Below are 7,622 nucleotides of genomic sequence, written 5' to 3'. Positions count from 1 at the left end.
GGGCAGGCGTGGAGACAGGGAGCCAAAGAGCCTGGGCCACCACGGGGCTAGGGCACACAGAGAGCTAGAGAAAGCCAGTGAACGGTCGAGTGTCCTGAAGAACGGCATGGAGCTGAGTGGGCAGGGCGAGGCTGACCCTTTGGGCGAGTGTCCCGGACAGCAGCAGCGCCGGCAGCCGACTTGGCCCCGGGGAGGACAGCGCTCTGTCGGAGGCGGCGGGCCTCCCGGGCAGAAGCGGGATTCCAAGCGGAGCGCGGACTGACGAGAAACCAAGCGGACCCAGGAGAACACACAGCGAGTGGACAGGGAGAGCAGACAGCCGGGCGGGGGAGGGCGGGGGAGGGCGGGGGAGGGCGGAGAAATCCAGGCCAAATAAAGGAAAGGAAACAAAACCAAGGGGAGCGTGGAGAGTGGTTGTGGGCGAGCGGCAGGAGGGAGCGGGTGGGGTTTGCGAGGGGCAGGTGGGTTTCCGCAGGCGTCACTGGCCTCCTCCGCAAGGAAGGGAGAGGGAGCGAAGGGCTGTGTGCCCCTGGTGGCGGGGCTGGCGGCTTGGGCCTGTCCCAGGCAGCAGAGGGCCCTGGGCTCCGGCCTGGGCTCGGGGTCGGGGGGGTGGTCCCAGGCAGCCAGGAGCGGTTGGTGCGCGGCGGGGTGGGGCGGGGGGGGGGGGGGTCGACGGCAGAGGGGCGTGGGTGCGGTGCGGGCCACAGGGTGGCCGCCGGTGGCGGGCAGGGTTGTTTGTTCAAAAGACTCAGGCACTTCCTTCGAGCCGGAATCGAACCAGCGACCTAAGGATGTCCCGAACTTGCGCAGTCTACAGTCCTCCGCTCTACCAGCTGAGCTATCGAAGGGTGCGAGGTGCCCGAGCTGGAGAGTCTTCTTTGGCCCAAAGGACGCGGGCCTCGGCACCCGCCCTGGCTGGCTTGGCAGCCAGCTGGCCGAGTCGCCGCCCGCGCCTCGGCCCCGCCCCGCCCCGCCCCCACTCCCACCACACCACGCCACCACACCCGCGCGCCCCGCTCCTTTCTCCCCGGCCTCGCCGGCCGCCCCAGCTGGCTGGCTCGCCGAGCCTGGCCGCCGCCGCCGCCGCCAACTCTCTGGGCCGCGGTGCTGCCGGGGCCCGGGTCCGGTGGGGCGGGCTGGGCGGTCGCCTCGGCGCCCCTGCGCACGTGCCTGCGGGCTTCGAGGGCCACGCCCACCTCCGCAGCCCCTGGAGGCCCGCGCTCAGGCTAGAGGCGGCCAAAGCCGGCAGCACCCGCGCCGCAGGGCCGTGCAGGCCTTGCAGCACGCACTTTCGGGAGCTGTGCGCCCGCCGTGGCGGGGAGCTTGGGTCGGGGGAGCTCCGGTCGGGGGAGCCAGAACTGGGCTGGCCTAGCAGGGCGCGGCGCCTGGGAAGCCCTTGCGGGCAGCGGAGACACCCAGAGGGCCGCCGCCTCTCGGAGCCGCGGAGCCCGCGAGCCCCCGGAGCCGCGCTGCCCTGTAAGGCCTGGCCGGGCCCCGCCTTCCTACCCGCCCCGGCTCAGGCTCGGGCTTTCGGCACACACAAGCTTGTCCCAGCAAGGGCGGGGTCACGGAGCTCAGGGTCCAGAGGGAGCTCATGCCCCCAGCCCCCACAGCCCCCCCGCCCCCGCCCCCGCGTCCCGCTTGCCAGTTCCTCGTGGCCCGGGAGCTCGCGTGCGTTGTGCGCGCCCGTCGCTGTCTTCCTCTGGAAGCGCTTCCTCCCGCTGCTGGCCAGAGGCAGCCGACTGCCCCGGGGCCCATTGGCGTGGGGTTCAACGCAGAGGTGCCCGACGGGCGCGGGGACGGGGTGGGGCGGGTGGGGGAGGCATCGAGAAGGCACGTGCCTCTTTCGGACTCCTCGCCCTGGACCCCTGACTGGGGGCCAAGTTTCACATCCCTTCTGACTTGGGGGACGGCCGGGCAGCTCTGGGCCGCTCTCCGCCTACCAAACGCCTCCAGGGGCGCGGTCTTCTTGGTCTGAGACTGCGGCCCAAAGACACCGCGCTGCCCACTGCTGGGGGCCACCCCGCACCGCGGCCGGTCTCGCTCGCACCCCTCGCCCCCGCGGTCCCTCACGCCCCAGCCACCGGGGGCCGAGCCTGGCCACCGGGCTGCGTTCTGCCGCTCCCGGCTAGCCCCCTGGCCCAAGTCCGCCAGGGCCCCCGAGCACCAAAGCCCTCTGGCGAGGTGGCCACCGGCTCCGGGGCAACGGCCAGGCCAGCCCAGGCTACCCTCTGTGTCCCGGCGCGCTGCTATCCTTAGACACGCACCTGGCAGGCGGCAGCGCCTGTGGCTGCCGAGCGTCCCACCCGGGCCGCCACCCCTCTCTGCGCCCGCCAAGGTTTTCTTCCTGCTCCACCGCAGACTCGGGAGGCTGCGGCTCAGCCCACCTGCTCAGGAGGGCGCTGGAGAGCAAGCCGTAGGAGGGGAGGCCGAGGTACGCCACCCACGACTCAGGCAGCTTGCCACGGGCCGCGGAACGCGTGGGAAGCGCCCTCGCCGGTGTGGGTGATCGGCAAAGGGGTGCGCCTCAGAGGGCCCCAGGCCCACCCCGGGACCAGCCTCCGCCGCCCCCACGGCCTCGCCAAGATCTTCTCCATCTGTCCGAGGAGTTCCTCCAGTCGTCTTCACTCGAGGGCCACGCCTGACGAGAAAACGTCCTCCCACGGGCCTTCTTTCCTGAGCCCCGAGCCCGCGGGGCAGGTGCCCAAGCCACGGCCGGCGCACCCCAATCCCCAGCGCCCCTCTCCAGGCCTCCTCCTGCTCCCGACTCCTTGACTCCTTGAGCCTGCCCCTGGGGCGCCCTGCAGCGCCGACGCGCTCCAGCCTGGCCGGGAGAGTTGAGAGCCCATGGAGTCGGCCTGTCAAAGGGCCTTCCAGAGAGGAGAACGGGCGGCGCGGTGCTTCCCGCGCGCCGGCGCGCCGGCCGCCTCCACCGCGCTCTCCTCTCAGGCCCTCCCGGTGGCGTCTTCCCAGGCGCAGCCTCCAGGGCCTCTGAGCGAGCAGCGCCCTCCTCGCCTTGACCCCGAATCCTTCTTGCTGTGGTGGCCGCAAGGCGCAGTGGCGTCAGCCCCGACGCGAGAGAGCGCTGAGGATTCCCTGCTGGCCAGGCAGGGCCCGAAGCTCGGGGTCGGCCAGAGGCAGACAGGGCACACCCGCCAACGGGAGCCTGCGGGACACCACCGCGGCCGGCCTGCTCGCACTGACAGGGCCCTGGCGAGGCTACACGGAAAACAGTCCCCTGGGGCTCGTGGGCTTCCCGCGAGTCCTGGGGCCGATCCTCCGTCCGCTGCCAGGCATCCCTCCTGCCAAGGGCGAGCCAGGCCTGAGACTCCTCAGGGTGCCAGGGCGGTCGCACCAGCCACGAAGTGAGCGAGAAGGGAGCGAGCGCTGTCCCTTTCCTTGGGCCAAAGGGAACGCGGGGAAGACCTTGAGGTGGGGGCAGCGGAGGGGTGGCGGCAGGGAGCTAGAGAAGAGACACAGAGAGGGAGAGGAGAAAAGGGGAGGGGTGGAGAGGGGAGGGGAGGGGAAAGGAGGACAGGAGCCTGGGGAGGCGGGGGGGGGGGGGGGGGGGCGGGGGCGGGGCGGGGGAAGTGGAGAGAAGAAGGGGAGGGGAGGGGAGAGGTGGGGAGGGCAGGGAGGGCGGGGGAGGCAGGTTCGGAACGGGAGAGGAGGCAGGGGACAGGAGGGCAGGGGCCGGCCGGGAGGTGTGGGCAGGGAGGGCAAGGGAGGGCGATGGGTGGGTGAGGGCCCGGCAAGGGGAGGGAAGGCAGAGCGTCGGCAGGGAAGGGAGGCAGACGGGAGGGAAAGGAAGGGAGCGGAGTGGAAGGGAAGGGAAGGCAAGGCACAGGGCACGATGGCAAGGGACAGGAAAGGAGAGGAGCGGACGGGAACGGGCAGGTGGGGAGGAGAAGCAAAGGGTCGGGCCGGGAAGGGCAGGGACACGAGGGGCTCGTGGGAGGGCAGGCGTGGAGACAGGGAGCCAAAGAGCCTGGGCCACCACGGGGCTAGGGCACACAGAGAGCTAGAGAAAGCCAGTGAACGGTCGAGTGTCCTGAAGAACGGCATGGAGCTGAGTGGGCAGGGCGAGGCTGACCCTTTGGGCGAGTGTCCCGGACAGCAGCAGCGCCGGCAGCCGACTTGGCCCCGGGGAGGACAGCGCTCTGTCGGAGGCGGCGGGCCTCCCGGGCAGAAGCGGGATTCCAAGCGGAGCGCGGACTGACGAGAAACCAAGCGGACCCAGGAGAACACACAGCGAGTGGACAGGGAGAGCAGACAGCCGGGCGGGGGAGGGCGGGGGAGGGCGGGGGAGGGCGGAGAAATCCAGGCCAAATAAAGGAAAGGAAACAAAACCAAGGGGAGCGTGGAGAGTGGTTGTGGGCGAGCGGCAGGAGGGAGCGGGTGGGGTTTGCGAGGGGCAGGTGGGTTTCCGCAGGCGTCACTGGCCTCCTCCGCAAGGAAGGGAGAGGGAGCGAAGGGCTGTGTGCCCCTGGTGGCGGGGCTGGCGGCTTGGGCCTGTCCCAGGCAGCAGAGGGCCCTGGGCTCCGGCCTGGGCTCGGGGTCGGGGGGGTGGTCCCAGGCAGCCAGGAGCGGTTGGTGCGCGGCGGGGTGGGGGCGGGGGGGGGGGGGGCGACGGCAGAGGGGCGTGGGTGCGGTGCGGGCCGCAGGGTGGCCGCCGGTGGCGGGCAGGGTTGTTTGTTCAAAAGACTCAGGCACTTCCTTCGAGCCGGAATCGAACCAGCGACCTAAGGATGTCCGAACTTGCGCAGTCTACAGTCCTCCGCTCTACCAGCTGAGCTATCGAAGGGTGCGAGGTGCCCGAGCTGGAGAGTCTTCTTTGGCCCAAAGGACGCGGGCCTCGGCACCCGCCCTGGCTGGCTTGGCAGCCAGCTGGCCGAGTCGCCGCCCGCGCCTCGGCCCCGCCCCGCCCCTCCCCCACTCCCACCACACCACGCCACCACACCCGCGCGCCCCGCTCCTTTCTCCCCGGCCTCGCCGGCCGCCCCAGCTGGCTGGCTCGCCGAGCCTGGCCGCCGCCGCCGCCGCCAACTCTCTGGGCCGCGGTGCTGCCGGGGCCCGGGTCCGGTGGGGCGGGCTGGGCGGTCGCCTCGGCGCCCCTGCGCACGTGCCTGCGGGCTTCGAGGGCCACGCCCACCTCCGCAGCCCCTGGAGGCCCGCGCTCAGGCTAGAGGCGGCCAAAGCCGGCAGCACCCGCGCCGCAGGGCCGTGCAGGCCTTGCAGCACGCACTTTCGGGAGCTGTGCGCCCGCCGTGGCGGGGAGCTTGGGTCGGGGGAGCTCCGGTCGGGGGAGCCAGAACTGGGCTGGCCTAGCAGGGCGCGGCGCCTGGGAAGCCCTTGCGGGCAGCGGAGACACCCAGAGGGCCGCCGCCTCTCGGAGCCGCGGAGCCCGCGAGCCCCCGGAGCCGCGCTGCCCTGTAAGGCCCTGGCCGGGCCCCGCCTTCCTACCCGCCCGGCTCAGGCTCGGGCTTTCGGCACACACAAGCTTGTCCCAGCAAGGGCGGGGTCACGGAGCTCAGGGTCCAGAGGGAGCTCATGCCCCCCAGCCCCCACAGCCCCCCGCCCCCGCCCCCGCGTCCCGCTTGCCCAGTTCCTCGTGGCCCGGGAGCTCGCGTGCGTTGTGCGCGCCCGTCGCTGTCTTCCTCTGGAAGCGCTTCCTCCCGCTGCTGGCCAGAGGCAGCCGACTGCCCCGGGGCCCATTGGCGTGGGGTTCAACGCAGAGGTGCCCGACGGGCGCGGGGACGGGGTGGGGCGGGTGGGGGGAGGCATCGAGAAGGCACGTGCCTCTTTCGGACTCCTCGCCCTGGACCCCTGACTGGGGGCCAAGTTTCACATCCCTTCTGACTTGGGGGACGGCCGGGCAGCTCTGGGCCGCTCTCCGCCTACCAAACGCCTCCAGGGGCGCGGTCTTCTTGGTCTGAGACTGCGGCCCAAAGACACCGCGCTGCCCACTGCTGGGGGCCACCCCGCACCGCGGCCGGTCTCGCTCGCACCCCTCGCCCCCGCGGTCCCTCACGCCCCAGCCACCGGGGGCCGAGCCTGGCCACCGGGCTGCGTTCTGCCGCTCCCGGCTAGCCCCCTGGCCCAAGTCCGCCAGGGCCCCCGAGCACCAAAGCCCTCTGGCGAGGTGGCCACCGGCTCCGGGGCAACGGCCAGGCCAGCCCAGGCTACCCTCTGTGTCCCGGCGCGCTGCTATCCTTAGACACGCACCTGGCAGGCGGCAGCGCCTGTGGCTGCCGAGCGTCCCACCCGGGCCGCCACCCCTCTCTGCGCCCGCCAAGGTTTTCTTCCTGCTCCACCGCAGACTCGGGAGGCTGCGGCTCAGCCCACCTGCTCAGGAGGGCGCTGGAGAGCAAGCCGTAGGAGGGGAGGCCGAGGTACGCCACCCACGACTCAGGCAGCTTGCCACGGGCCGCGGAACGCGTGGGAAGCGCCCTCGCCGGTGTGGGTGATCGGCAAAGGGGTGCGCCTCAGAGGGCCCCAGGCCCACCCCGGGACCAGCCTCCGCCGCCCCCACGGCCTCGCCAAGATCTTCTCCATCTGTCCGAGGAGTTCCTCCAGTCGTCTTCACTCGAGGGCCACGCCTGAGAGAAAACGTCCTCCCACGGGCCTTCTTTCCTGAGCCCCGAGCCCGCGGGGCAGGTGCCCAAGCCACGGCCGGCGCACCCCAATCCCCAGCGCCCCTCTCCAGGCCTCCTCCTGCTCCCGACTCCTTGACTCCTTGAGCCTGCCCCTGGGGCGCCCTGCAGCGCCGACGCGCTCCAGCCTGGCCGGGAGAGTTGAGAGCCCCATGGAGTCGGCCTGTCAAAGGGCCTTCCAGAGAGGAGAACGGGCGGCGCGGTGCTTCCCGCGCGCCGGCGCGCCGGCCGCCTCCACCGCGCTCTCCTCTCAGGCCCTCCCGGTGGCGTCTTCCCAGGCGCAGCCTCCAGGGCCTCTGAGCGAGCAGCGCCCTCCTCGCCTTGACCCCGAATCCTTCTTGCTGTGGTGGCCGCAAGGCGCAGTGGCGTCAGCCCCGACGCGAGAGAGCGCTGAGGATTCCCTGCTGGCCAGGCAGGGCCCGAAGCTCGGGGTCGGCCAGAGGCAGACAGGGCACACCCGCCAACGGGAGCCTGCGGGACACCACCGCGGCCGGCCTGCTCGCACTGACAGGGCCCTGGCGAGGCTACACGGAAAACAGTCCCCTGGGGCTCGTGGGCTTCCCGCGAGTCCTGGGGCCGATCCTCCGTCCGCTGCCAGGCATCCCTCCTGCCAAGGGCGAGCCAGGCCTGAGACTCCTCAGGGTGCCAGGGCGGTCGCACCAGCCACGAAGTGAGCGAGAAGGGAGCGAGCGCTGTCCCTTTCCTTGGGCCAAAGGGAACGCGGGGAAGACCTTGAGGTGGGGGCAGCGGAGGGGTGGCGGCAGGGAGCTAGAGAAGAGACACAGAGAGGGAGAGGAGAAAAGGGGAGGGGTGGAGAGGGGAGGGGAGGGGAAAGGAGGACAGGAGCCTGGGGAGGCGGGGGGGGGGGGGGCGGGGGGCGGGGCGGGGGAAGTGGAGAGAAGAAGGGGAGGGGAGGGGAGAGGTGGGGAGGGCAGGGAGGGCGGGGGAGGCAGGTTCGGAACGGGAGAG

General features: G+C 72.2%; 2 non-coding genes across 2 annotated transcripts; both read right to left on the bottom strand.

Annotated features, from left to right (window-relative positions):
- Positions 1–757: 757 nt before the first annotated feature.
- TRNAY-GUA (transfer RNA tyrosine (anticodon GUA)) lies at positions 758–848 on the bottom strand. Its single transcript is given in 2 exon segments — positions 758–793; positions 812–848. It is a non-coding gene; the product is annotated as a tRNA-Tyr (tRNA).
- Positions 849–4,714: 3,866 nt separating this feature from the next.
- TRNAY-GUA (transfer RNA tyrosine (anticodon GUA)) lies at positions 4,715–4,804 on the bottom strand. Its single transcript is given in 2 exon segments — positions 4,715–4,750; positions 4,768–4,804. It is a non-coding gene; the product is annotated as a tRNA-Tyr (tRNA).
- Positions 4,805–7,622: the final 2,818 nt, after the last annotated feature.

The sequence above is a fragment of the Dasypus novemcinctus genome, chromosome 3, assembly GCF_030445035.2.
Source record: "Dasypus novemcinctus isolate mDasNov1 chromosome 3, mDasNov1.1.hap2, whole genome shotgun sequence".
Classification (NCBI taxonomy): Eukaryota; Metazoa; Chordata; class Mammalia; order Cingulata; family Dasypodidae; genus Dasypus; species Dasypus novemcinctus.
This window is presented reverse-complemented; position numbering and strand designations above follow the sequence as displayed.